Raw genomic sequence first — 14556 nt, forward strand, 5'->3', positions numbered from 1 at the left:
ATGGAGGGAGAACATGAGCAAGGATGTCAGGACCACGGGGGGTGCACCCACCCACTGTGACAGTGGGGCTGATCTATTGGGAGCTCCCCAAGGCCAGCTAGACTGTGACTGAAAACGCCTGGGATAAAACTGGACTCTCTGATCATGGCGAACAATGAGGACTGATGAGAAGCCAAGGTCAATGGCAAGGGGTTTTGATCCTACTTCATGTTCCGGCTTGGTGGGAGCCTAGCCAGTTTGGATGTTCACCTTCCTAGACATGGACAGGGAGGGGAGGACCTTGGACTTTCCACAGAGCAGGGAACCCTGACTGCTCTTTGGATTGGCGAGGGAGGGGGAGAGGAATGGGGGGAGGAGAAGAAGAGTGGGGGGAGGGGGAGAAGGGTGTGAGGAGGGGGAGGGAAATGGGAGGCTGGGAGGAGGCAGAAACTTTTTTTTCTCCTATTCTCAATAAAAAATTTAAAAAAAGGAAAAAAAAATTTGTACCTAATTTCCTTCAAAGATGATTATTTGTAACCCATCAGATTTAAATGATTAAAACCCATAAATTTTTCTTTTCCTATGGAAATAAGAGCATAACTTTCCCCAAATAATGCATCTTTAACTTTAAAAATCAATGCCTCTCCCCTCCCTCACCTGTCTCAGCTTCTCTAGTCAGCCAGCAGGAGAGGTTCCTGCAGGTAGGGTGCTCCAAAACCCCAAAGACATAGACAGTGACAGTACAGATCAGACCACTGCAAGGATTGCACTAAGATCCAAAGACACTGCTGGCATCAATTGAAGGAAGAGATGAGTAGACACCAATGAAAGTATTCATCCAACAACCTAAAAGGCAACATGGTAACACCAGAATTCAGTGGTCATACAACAGAAAGACTTGATCATCTTAACCCAGAATAAGCTGAAGTAAATAAGTATAACATAACTTTATGAAAGTGATGGAGACCTTTAAAGAGAAAATGAAAAACTCCCTTAAAGAAATGGAGGAAAAGACAAACAAAAAGTTGGAAGAGATTAATAACTCTCTAATGAAACTCAAGAAAAATATCAAATAGGTAAAGCAAACTGTTCAAGACCTGAGTTCTGAAATAGAGGCAACAAAGAAAACACAAACCGTGGGAGTTCTGGATATGGAAAACCTGGGTAAACTACATGGGAACTACAGAGGCAAACATAACCAATAGAATACTAGAGATGGAAAATAAAATCTCAGGGACTGAAGATGTTATAGAGGAAATAGACTTATTTGTCAAAGATAATATTAAATCCAAAAAATTCTTAACACAAAACATCCAGGAAATCTGGAACACCATGAAAAGGCCAAACCTAAGAATAATAGGGCTAGAAGAAGGACTCCACTTCAAAGGCACAGAAAATATATTCAACAAAATCATAGAAGAAAACTCTCCCAACCTAATGAAGGATATCCCTATAAAGGTACAAGAAGCTTACAGAACACCAAATAGACTGGAGCAAAAAGGTCCCATTTCCATATAATCAGAAGGTAAAACATAACAGAATAAAGAACATTAAGAGCTGCAAGGGAAAAGATCAAGTAACATATAAAGGTAGACCTATCAGAATTACACCCAACTTCTCAATGGAAACCATGAAAGCCAGAAGGGCCTGGGCACACAGAAGGTCTGTATGTGCTGCAGATACTAAGAGACCACAGATGCAAGCCCAGACTATTATGCTCAGCAAAGCTTTCAATCATCATCGATGGAGAAAAAAAGATATTCCATGACAAAACCAGATTTAAACAATACCCATGCACAAATCCAGCCCTACAGAAATTACTACAAGGAAAATACCAACCTAAGGAAGCTAACTCTACCCACAAAAACACAGAAAACAACCTCATCCCCCCCACAAAAAACCAAGGGGAACACATGCAGTACCACCAAAAAATAAAAGGAATTAACAATCATTGGTCATTAATATCTTTTAATATCAATGGACTCAATTTACCTATAAAAAGACACAGGCTAAGGGAATGGATATGAAAGCAGGATCCAGCTTTCTGCTAAGTATACAAGAAACACACCTCAACCTCAAAAACAGACATTACCTCAGAGTTATGGGTTGAGAAAAGATTTTCAAGTCAAATGGACCTAAGAAACAAGTAGATCTTCATATCTAACAAAGTACACTTCAGACTAAAATCAATCAAAAGAGATGGAGAAGGACACTTTACACTCATAACAAGAACAGTCCATCAAGATGAAGTCTCAGTCCTGAACATCTATTCCTCAAATGCAAGAGCACCCACATATGTAAAAGAAACATTATTTAAATCATACATACTAATAGTAGGTGACTTCAACACCTCACCCTTAATGGATGGGTCAACCAGATAGAAACCTAACAGAAATGAGAGAACTAACAGATATCATGACTCAAATAGAATTGACAGACATCTACAGAACATTCCACCCAAACACAAGAGAATAAACCTCAGCACCTCATAGAACTTCTAAAATTGATCACATACTGGGTAACAAAGCAAACCTCCACAGATACAAAAATTGGAATAACCCCTTTATCTGATCAGATCACCATGGTTTAAAATTAGAATTCAACTGAAACACTAATTTCAGAAAGTCCACAAACACATGGAAATTAAACAGTGCTCTATTGAACCACCACTGAGTCAAAGAAGTAAGAAAAGAAATTAAAGACTTCTATAATTCAATGAAAATGAAGGAACAATGTACCCAAATCTATGGCAGACTATGAAAGCAGTGCTAAAAGGAAAGTTAATAGCACTAAGTGCCTACATAAAGTGGAGAAAACTTGTACTCATGATTTAATAGCACACCTGAAAGCTCTACAACAAAACAGCAGACTCACCCAAGAGGAGTAGAAAACAGGAGATACTCAAATTGAGGGCTGAAATCAATAAAATAGAAACAAAGAAAACAATACAATGAATGAAACAAAGAGCTAGTTCTTTGAGAAAATCAACAAGATAGACAAACCCTTATCCAAACTAATCAAAAGGCAAAGAGAAAACATCCAAATTAACAAAATCAGAAATGAAAAGAGGGGCATAACAACAGACACTGAGAAAATGTAGAGAATTATTAGGTCATGCTACAAAAACCTGCAGTCAACAAAATTTGGAACATGTAAAAGAAACAGACAATTTTCTTGATAGGTATCACATACCAAAATTAAATCAAGACCAAGTGAACAATTTAAATAGACCTATAACCTTCAAGGAAATAGAAGTGGTCATCAAAAGCCTCCCAATCAAAAAAAAGCCCAGGACTGGATGGTTTCACTACAGAATTCTACCAGAACTTCAAAGAAGAGCTATTACCTGTATTCCTCAAGGTGAACCACATAATAGAAACAGAAGGAACATTGCCAAACTCTGTTTATGAGGCTATAGTTACTCTGATACCAAAACACACAAAGACTCAACCAAGTAATAGTAAGACCAGTCTTACTCATGAACATACATGCAAAAATACTCAATAAAATACTGGCAAGCCATATCCAGGAACACAGAAAAAAAATCATCCACAATGATCAAGTTGACTTTATCCCAGAGATGCAGAGATAGATCAACATATGAAACTCTATGAATATAATCTACCATATAAATAAACTGAAAGAAAAAACCATATGATCATCTCATTACATGCTGAAAAAGCATTTGACAAAATCCAACACCCCTTCTTAATAAACATCTTGGGAGAGATCAGGGACACAAGGAATATATCTAAACATAATAAAATCTATATACAACAAGCCAACAGCCAACATCAAATTAAGTGGAGAGAAACTCAAAACAATCCCACTACAATGAGGAACATGGCAAGGCTGTCTATTCTCTCCATATCCAGCATAGTTCTGGACATTCTGGTTATAACAATAGGACAAGAAAAGGTGATTAAGAGGATTCAAATTGGGAAGGAAGAAGTTAAACTTTTGTTATTTGCAGGTAATATTATAGTATAAATAAGTGGTCCCAAAAACTCTATCAAAGAACTCCTACAGCTGATGAATATCTTCAGTAATGTGGCAGGATACAATATCAACAAAAAAAATCAGTAGCCTTCTACATCAAAATGATAAAAAAGCTGAGAAAGAAATCAGAGGAATATCACCATGCACAATAGCCATAAATAACATAAAATATTATGGGGTAACACTAACCAAAGAAGTGAAAGACCTGTTCGACAAAAACTTTAAGACTCTGAAGAAAGAAACTGAAAGACCAGAAAATGGAAAGATCTCCCATGCTTTTGGATACGTAGCATCATCATAATAAAAATAGCAATCCTACCACAAGCAATATATAGATTCAATGCAATCCCCATCAAAATCACAACACAATTCTTCACAGACTTTGAAAGAACAATATTCAACCTCATATTTAAAAAAAACCCAGGATAGTCAAAACAATCCTGTACAATAAAGGAACTTCCAGAGGTATCACCATCCCTGATATCAAGCTCTGTTATAGAGCTACAGTAATGCAAATAACCCAGTATTGGCATAAAAACAGAGAGGCTGACCAATAGATCAAATTGAAGACCCGGATATTAGTCCACACACCCATAAATACCTGATTTTTGACAAAGAAGCCAAAAATAGACAATTGAAAAAAGAAAACATCTTCAACAAATGGTGCTGGCATAACTGGATGTCAACATGTAGAAGAATGAAAATAGATCCATATCTATTGCTATGCACAAAACTCAAGTCCAATTGGGTTAAAGACCTCAATACAAGCCAGGCGGTGATGGTGCACGCCTTTAATCCCAACACTCAGGAGGCAGAGGCAGGTGGATGTGAGTTCGAGGCCAGCCTGGTCTACAAGAGCTAGTTCCAGGACAGGCTCCAAAGACACAGAGAAACCCCGTCTCGAAAAACAAAAAATAAAAAAATAAAAAAAGACCTCAATATAAATCTGTCCACCTTGAACATGATAGAAGAGAAAATGGGAAGTAGTCTTCAATGCATGGTCCCAGGAGACCACTTCCTAAATATAACCCCAGTAGCACAGACAATAAGAGCAACAATAAATAAATGGGACCTCCTGAAATTGAGAAGCTTCTGTAAAGCAAAGAACATAGTCAATTAAACAAAATGGCAGCCTATTGAATGAGAAAAAAACTTCACCGACTCCACATCAGACATAAGACTGATCTCCAAAAGATATAAAGAACTTAAGAAATTAGACATCAAAATTCCAAATAACCCACTTAAAAATGGGGTACAAAACTAAACAGAGAATTCTCAACAGAAGAATCTCAAATCTCCAAAAGACACTTAAGGAAATGTTCAACATCCTTAGCCATCAGGGAAATGCAAATGAAAACAACTCTGAGATACCATTTTACAACAGTCAGAATGGCTGAAATAAAAAACACCAATGATAGCTTATGCTGAAGATGTGGATAAGGGGAACACTCCTTCATTGCTGGTGGGAATGCTGGTGTACATCCACTTTGGAAATCAGTATGGTGGTTTCTCAGAAAATTGTTAATCAACTTACCTCAGGACCTAGCAATATCACTCTGGAGCATATGCCCAATAGATGCTCAATCATACTACAAGGACATTTACCCAACTATGTTCATAACAGCATTATTTGTATTAGCCAGAATGTGAAAACAATCTAGATGCCCCTCGAGTGAAGACTTGATAAAGAAAATGTGACACATTTACACATTAGAGTACTACTCAGTGGTAAAAAACAATGACATCTTGAAATTTGCATGTAAATGGATGCAACTAGAAAAAAAAAACCATCCTGAGTGAGGTATCCCAGACCCAGAAAGATGAATATTGTATATACTCCTTCATAAATGGATACTTACAAAGGATATTGAGCCTATAGTTCATGAACCTAGAGAAGCTAAGTAACAAGGTGAACCCTAAGAAAACATATATAGATCCACCTGGAAAGGGGAAATAGACAAGTTTGCTTGACAAAATTGGGAGCATGGGGGTGGGGGAAAAAGGGAGGACAGAAGGGGAACAGGAGGGGAAAAAGGGAGGTGGAAGAACTTGAGGAAACAGGATAGGTGAGATGGAGGAAAGAGATGAGAGCAAGGAAAGAGACATTTTGATTGAGAGAGCCATTATGGTGCTCTCAAGAAACCTGGCACTAGAGAAATTCCCAAGAAACCTAGAGAATGACCCCAGCTAAGATCCTAAGCAAAAGGAGAGAATGCCCAACCTGGCCTTGCCCTGTAGTCAGATTGATAAATATCTTAAATATCACCATCCTTCATCCAGCTACTGATGGAAACAGAGGCAGAGACCTGCATTGGAACACTGGACTCCCAAAGCCCAGTTGACTGGACTTTGGGTGGGAGGAGTGAGAATATGAGCAAAGAGGTCAAGACCATGATTGGTACACCCACTGAAACAGTTGACCTGAGCTAGTGGGAGCTCCAGCTGGACAGGAAAGAAAACAGCATAGGTTCAAACTAGTCCCTCTGAATGTGGGTGACAGTTGTATGACTGGGGCCACTGGCAGTGGGACCAGGATTTATTCCTACTGTTTGTACTGGCTTTTTTGGGACATATTCTCTTTGGATGGATACCTTGTTCAGCCTAGATATAGTAGGGAGGGCCTTGGACCTTACCCTCCCTGAGGAATGGATGGGGGTTAGGATGGAAGAGTAGGTGGATGGAATGGGCAGAGGGGAGGGAGAAGGAACTGGGATTGGTATGTAAAATGAAAAAGATAGTTTTTTTCTTTAAAAAAAAGATAAAAAATGTTTCTCAAAGTATATAGGTTGATATAATTCAACCTTTTTTTCAAGCAGTATCAGGACAGAGAAGGGTTAAGATGAGAAACTGCTGGCCAGCAGAAGAGTCCTTGAGTGTTATCACATTGAAGAAGAGCTTGTCTTAGGAAAAAAAGAGGGGGAGCAGCTCTGGTGGGCACAGAGTATATTCTTGGCTGCCAGTATTCCTGAAAAGAAAATTGTAAATTTCTCCAGTCACAGTCTCAGATTCTTTGTATCACATCTGTGCAGTTTTTCAATTGCAAGCGATCAATTCTCTGCCGCCCCATTCGCATGAGCATGTCTCCCTGTAGTGCCCTCTCTGCCCACCTGCGCATGCTCACCCCCTGCTCTCCACAGGAACTGCTGACTGGCTATGTATCAGAGAACAGTGGAGGGAGGTGGCCCTTACCATTCCTCTCCTTTTGAGAAGTTTTTCTTTTGGCACTCCAAGCCCTGGAACTGATCCAATAAAAATTCACAGGAGTATAGAGGCAGAGGCTGCCTACCTCATCTCCAGGGTAACAAAGAGCAATAGACAAAAACGGACAGTAACGACAGACAGGTACTGGTACCACTTAAGCTTTCTAAAGAAATGAGCACAACAGAATGAGACTGAGAGCTGTCCCCTCCTGTCTTATAATCTTCTCTAGGGCTGGGATGAAAGGCGTGCACCACTGGGATTAAAGGCAAGCACTGTCCGGTTTTTATGGCAACTTGTGTTTCTATGGCAACTTCTATGGCAACTGCGATTAAAAGTATGTGTTACCACTGCCTGGTCTGTAAGACTGACCAGTGGGCTGTTTTTTTTTTTTTTTTTTTTAAGAAATGAGCACAAAACCGAACAGCAACATAGGAACAGTCAAAACAAAGACCATGACAAAGAGCGCTCATCCACTCACTTTTTTTTTTTTAAATCTCTAGACTCATATTCCCTTCTGCAGGAAACAAGGGACACACATCCTTTATACATTTCAAAACTGGATGCAATTGCTGTTGTGCTTCCTTAGTAGCCCTAACCTTTAAAATGTTTACAAGTAAATGTACAAACTCTAAAAATTTACACAGTTGCTAATGTTCTACTTAAGTGCCCCTGGCTTTTAAATTATCTCTAAGTATGCACAAACAGCTGTTTGATGTTTCCTTGGCCCATGGCTACTTTTTACACTTATATTCAAGTCACTTCTTACTGATTTTACATCTATACTTGTGTAACTTCTTACTTGTTTTCTCACACTGCACAACCAACCTCTTTTTTTCTCTCTGTATACTCTTGTGTTTTCTTATCTTTATATTTACACTGCAGGACTCCTGGTAAACTCACCACAGATCTCCCTTTTATTGAGTGTACTCTTTCATCCCGCAGTGACCATCACGTTTATGCCCCATGCCCAGCCCCATGCTTGGTGCCACTCTGTCGAGCCCACTCCAACAGGAATCAGCTGGGAGTACCTGGAAGAGGGCAAAAGGTTATAAGAAATGGTAGATTAAGAGAAATGGAGACAGAAAACAGGATAGACTGGGAGAACTGAAGGTGAATAAATACCAGGCATCCCCAAGTTTATTTCTCAGCCAGCATATATACTAATTATGGGCAAAAGGCAGAACAAAGAGCAGCACAGTCAGCTGACTACCTCCCTGCACTGTCCTTGGGAGGAAGCTCAAGCAGATGCATTATCTCACTCAGTTAAGCAACTTTTAATCTCTAATGAAGAGTGCCTCTGGCTGGCATACGCCAGCCCACATCTTAATAGATAATGTGTTCTTTCATCTTGGCAAAAATTCTCTTTCTTATGGGCTTAATTGGAATTTTCTCGCAACCCTCAAGGATGCAAGCAGAGCAGGAAACTTGAACTCAAATGTTTTAAGTCAGTAATAACTCCAGATGGAAACTGAGTCACACGTGGGCTACCAGACCTATAGTTACATTAAAGAAGAGAGCTTTGGGTTCTTGGAGCAAGAATTTGCAACCTTCTGCAGACATGTATTCTCCCTTTTAGAGAAAGCTTTTGAGATACTTTTGGGCCTCAGTGGAAACCAAACATTAGAGCCACTAAGTTACATGCGACCTGACCTGCATTCCCATCATGACCTGGGTGTTATCTGATCAATCATGTCATCTATTAGGATATTCACAGCAGTAATCTAGTATCAAATGGAAGCGATGTATTTGTGATTTGCCAGTTAATGTCCTGTAGACACATGTAAGTGATAGTAAGGTTTCCACTCAGAATTGCCTTGTAGCCTGTAGACTCAGGGAAGTGGGTTGGTCCCAGGAGGCTTGATGTTGGAGGGGGAACGAATGTTGGACTGTTGCTTTCATCAAAGAGACAGAAGCAGAGCAGGGTTGCGTGAGAAGTTGTGGGTGGGAATAGAGACTAGGTATTGATGGGGGTTCAAGTTTGGGGAAAGCTGGGAAAGCATTTAGACAGGGTTGATTATTCATGGTGAATGGAGCCAGTGGTATCAGTGGCAATTTGGGCAAATTGGGCCATAGCCACATGCAAGGTGGTTCCAGCAGTGGGCAGGGCAGAGGCTTGGTCAGGGAAAGGAATGGGAATTACAAGTATAGGGGTGAGTAGAACCAAGAGAGTAGGGCTGGTGTTGATAAGCTTGCCATGTCTGTGAGTGCCAGGTCAACCATGACATACCAGAGTTTCACACAGACAACCTTTTGCATTCACAACACTTCTGCCACACACAACTCCTATAAACCCAAACACCCATGTAGACTTCTCCAAACACACATGTAAATATGACACCCATGCTCTCACACATACACACACCACAATGTTCAACACATGTAAATATGCCAGTAATAGTCAGATGCTTACCATAAACATATACTCCAATATTTCTGAAAATGTATAATCAAAGCCAGCAAGATGGAGCAGTCAATAATGTGGCTTGCTGCCAGCCCTACTTACTTAAATTTGCTCCCACATGACTGATCCAATTCTCAATCCTCTGTATGTCACATATGCACAGTGGTGTCTGTGTACTCACCTGCAGATATACATAAAAGAAATAAAATGTGCTAAAATGTCTTTACAAGTACATAATTACACAAATATGCTCAAAGATGCTCATCTATTTGGGAGGTGGTGGGTGCCTTAATCATACCTTGCTCCACCTGGGATGCAGCAGCAAGGGCAGGAGCATATGGTCTGCACATCCTGCTGGATCACATAACCCAAATACAAAGGCAGCTGGTGGACTTGGGATCCAGGTATGAGAGGACAAGAAAGAGTTTTTCCATGTGAATGGCCACTAGGCTTGCCTTAAGGTATATTTCCCCATGACCCTTGGGATCTATCTACATGTTTGTTCACACACAAGGGCACTGCCTATTCAGCAAGAAGAGGTGCTTGGATTCCATGAAACATTGAAGTTCCAGATGTGAGTTGCCATGTGGGGCTAGAAATTGAACTGTTTTCTACAAAATGTACTTGCCAGAGTCCAGCTGCAGTGGAATTCTCATCCCAAAGTGATGTAGGTGGGTCTTCTATCTATCTGTTGCTTTCATTGGTTAATTAATAAAAAAAACTGCTTGGCCTGATAGGTCAGAACATAGGTAGGCAGGGAAAGACAGACAGAATGCTAGGAGGAAGAAAGCAGTGAGGCAGACACCATAGCTCTCCTCTCTGAGATGGATGCAGGTTAGAATCTTCCTGGTAAGTCACCACCTCGTGGTGCTACACAGATTACTAAATATGGGTTAAAGGAATATGTGAAAATTAGCCAATAAGAGGCTGAAACTAATGGGCCAGGCAGTGTTTAATTGAATACAATTTGTGGGTTGTTATTTTGGGTGTAAAGCTAGCTGTGCGGGAGCTGGGCGGGATGAAAAGCAGGCCTGCTCGCCTCATCACTACACCAAAGAGGAGGTGTAGAGTCATTAATGGAAGGAAACTGACAATATCTGAGAGTGAAGTAGTATAGTGGCTGGTTTATTTTAAAACACTACACCTTTTGTACTCTATAGCTTTGCAATAGTTTAGCCATAAGCAAGAATGAATGCAGACTTAATTATTTTGGGATGAACCAGGCCATCAACCATATCACAGCGTTATTACTGAGGAAAAAAGCAGTGCATTCAGCAAAGTACATAAATGCCTATCTGAATGTGAGCCCATTGTTTCTTTCCATAATGTGCCTTTATCCCTGAGACCAGGTGTGTCCTGTCCTCTATTCTTGGTGTAACTGTGGGGGGGCACAATACAGATTCTTTTGTTGGAGTAGGCAGAGTTATATTATATAGTTTCATGAGGTGGGGGGACTTTTTTTTTCCAAAGAATTATTTTGTTTAAAGAAACTGCCACTTTGTACATCCTTATTCTCCACTGAAGCCCACACAAAATTTCCCAAAGGAAAGGCATAAGGAAACTCCCATAACACGTACTGAGAATTACTAAAAATGAAAGTAGAAAGATGTTGGAGAATTGTGATCAGCAATGTTACAACACTGGAATTTTGAGAAGCAGCAAATAGTTGTTGTGTGCTCCATGCCAGGTACTAAATTGTGAAACCATCTCAAAATTCTTATTTCTTTTAAAATTTAATGATTATTATTTGTGCATACAAATGCAAAGTATAATTTGAAATCAGATGACAGCCTGCATGATGCAATCCTCTCCTACCATCTGGGTCCCTAGGGACCAAAGCATCTCCATCAGTTTTGCTGGCAAGCCTTGATCTTTTTTGTTAATCATTGCTTTTGAAGTTTGGTTTTTAAATCAGGCTCATGAAGTTCAGGCTGACCTTGAAATCATGACCTTACTGCTTCCACTTACAGTTACTAGAATGAGAGGTTTCAATATCATGCCCTCTTTATGCAGACACAGTGAATGCTTGCTTCTTGCTCTACTGAATGAGACCCATCTGAGATGAAAACATTCAGTATACAAAAACTTAATTCCTAGTCACCTGATAGAAACTAAAATCTGAAATCATGTACAGGAGGCTAGATGAAGCTTTTTTCTACAATTAGTACTCTATATGGCCATTAATATCATGACAAAAGTTTAAAATATATATACATATAATTTCATAAATTTTGAGGTAATATTTATACCTTATGAAAAGTTTAAAAGAGTAAAAATAAAATTAAAGAATTATGAGATTGATGGTAATAAAAAAGTTCCTTAACTTTGGTTTTTCTTCTGTCCCATATTAGGTGGCTCCTCTGATGTAAGAGATTTTAGATTTTCCTTTAAGAAGCATGCTTGGGTTTTAGAGAAGGAGAGAGCCACACCCCAACTCCAAAGCCAGCTTTGATTTTTAATTGAACTAGGACTACTAAAAGACCATTTGCCTTATATGTTTTGAGAGAACATCATAAACAAACATTTGGGGATATTTATGAAATTTTATCGTGTTGGAAATGTGATATATTATTAGGTCAATGTCCTCTTTCTATTGGGCCATTTTCTCTGGATTATTTATTCTCTTTCTTCAGTTGTCTTTTTTTCCCCAGTAGTCTTCAGGTTCCTTAGCTGTATGCCTTCATTCTCCACAAAAGACAACAACAAAATCCTGCTCCAACCCTAACCTTCGAGAGTTTCTTTTTTTTGGCAAGTTACTGTTGATGAAATGAAAGTCATTTGTTAGTCTTATATGTTAGTTTATATTGAGTGGTCATGCTGTGTGAACTATTGGCTCATTGAACGAAGAGGTCTACCCTGTTCAAATCTAATCTTTATCAATTTTGAGGGTACCCATAGCTTCTCCTGTGGAAACAAACACAAAATCTCTTTCCCAATGTAACACATATCCTGGCTTCCATTCTGAGATCAATACATCTTTAAAGTATACAGGCTGATTCAGTTCAGCAAATGTTTTCTATTATTTAATGTCTCTCTGTAGCTGTCATTCTTTTCTCATTAGCATTTAAAAATTAAGATAATAAAGCATTGTGAAATCTATCTCTTTGGGTCTTTATTACCCCTTTCTGTTTATTAAGCCTGTTTTTTAGAGTTTGATCCAATATTCCTATAATTGCCTGTTCTGTAGGATTGTGTGGTATACCTTCAATATGTTTTATGTTGTGATATGCAAAAGTCTGCTTCATTTTACTAGAGATATATTTTGGAGCATTGTCAGTCTTAATTTGTACAGATATCCCCATGATGTCCATAATTTTTTAATAAATATGTCATTACAGAATCAATCTTTTTAGAACTGAAAGCAGATGTCCATTGAAACCTGAATATGTATCTATGGTATGGTGTACATATTTTAACTTTTCAAACTCTGCAAAACTGAAACATATCTATGTGTGAAACTTTATTTCTTTGAGTACCATTTGAGTTTCTTCATGCATGTAGTAGAGTGTGATTGTACAAAGAACAAGTAGGACAGTTCTTTATAATTCCCTTGGTTTGTTACCAAGTTATAGAAAACTCTTTTTACAACCCCTTGCTATAAACATGGTGCTTCTTATGAAATTCTGAGGTTTCTAACACATTTCCTACAAATAACTGATAATTTCATCACTACCTTTTGCTAGAGGGCCTGGTAGAACCATACAGGATCTGATATGTGCTACATACAAGGGATGATTTCTATTTTTGCTAGTTTCTTTTAATTGAATAAATAACATAGTTAATTTGGAATCACCTGGAATAAGTTCAACAGTTTTAGTATGTAAAACAATGTTTTTTTTTTTTGCATATTGAGAGTCAGTAACTGTATTAAGAGTTTCTGGAAAATCTAATAATACCATTAGAATAGCATATATCTGACATTTGAACAAAATCATAAGGGCTTTGAGCCACTTTACTTAAATTTCCTGACTTATAACCTGTCTTTTCTGATTTGTTAGCACTAGTATATAATGTAGGGACTCCAGAAATTCATATTCCTGTACAATGTGAGGAAGGATCCAAGTAGTTCTCTTTATAAACTGAAGTCTCTTGCTTTGGGAATATTTGCTGCTAATCTCTGCAAAAAATACTGTAAGCTCTTTGCCAATGTCCATTTTCTGCCCAGGATGAGGAAATCTCAGTATTAGTGAAAGATATCACAATTTCCACTAGCTCAATTCCTTGTAATTAATGAAGTCTTAATTTTCCTTTCAGGATCACTTCAGAAAATTTTTCTACATAGGTCTTTAATTTTTACTCAGTTTGTATGGTTAAAAATATCTATTCTAAGATATTATCTTCTCTCTGCATTAGAATTCCAGTAGAAGAATGCATGGAAGGTAAAATAACAAGAAAAATCAAGCTGTGGATCAAGAGTTACACATGTGCATCCTGTAATTTCTTTTCTATCAAACCCAATTCTCTCTCAGCCTCAGCAGATAATTTTTTGATACTATTTAAGTCCAAATCAACTTGTAAGAGTTTACATAAATTATTTAGTTCTTGAACTGCCAATTCAATTGTGGGCCATATCCAGTTATTATCTCCCAGTAGTTTTTGAAAATTGATTTCTTCTGATTTGTACTTTATGCAGTTGAATTTTCTGTAAACTTATATCCTAGATAATTAATATACTCTCCTCTTTGTATTTTTAAGGAGCAAAATTTTTCACCAATAAGGCAATTTTTTTACTTCTTCAAACGTTTTACCTAAGGTATCTGCACCTGAATCAGCTAGTAAGATATCTATATAATTGTAAATTATATAAATTATGGATTATTGCCAATGGATGTTGTACAAAATATTGACAGAAGGTAGGGTTCTTTAACATTCCTTGTGGAAGAATTTTGTACTGATATTTTTTTAACAGGCTTGGAATTACTATAAGTAGTCATTGTGGAGGCTAATTTTTCCTCTATCCTGCTCTTGAAAAGGTA

General features: G+C 38.3%; 1 long non-coding RNA gene across 1 annotated transcript in view; it reads right to left on the minus strand.

The window, feature by feature from the left end:
- Nucleotides 1-11142, minus strand: part of LOC126495393 (uncharacterized) — a 23451-nt gene extending 12309 nt beyond the window's left edge. Inside the window, exons 1-2 of the long non-coding RNA XR_007590142.1 lie at nt 9683-11142; nt 8080-8207 (exon numbers count right to left, since the gene is read on the minus strand). This is a non-coding gene — a long non-coding RNA (uncharacterized lncRNA). The remainder of the gene's footprint in view (nt 1-8079; nt 8208-9682) is intronic.
- Between the last annotated feature and the right edge of the window lie 3414 nt (nt 11143-14556).

The sequence above is a fragment of the Alexandromys fortis genome, unplaced genomic scaffold, assembly GCF_014885135.2.
Source record: "Alexandromys fortis isolate MF-2015 unplaced genomic scaffold, M_Fortis_MF-2015_v1.1 scaffold_426, whole genome shotgun sequence".
NCBI lineage: Eukaryota > Metazoa > Chordata > Mammalia > Rodentia > Cricetidae > Alexandromys > Alexandromys fortis.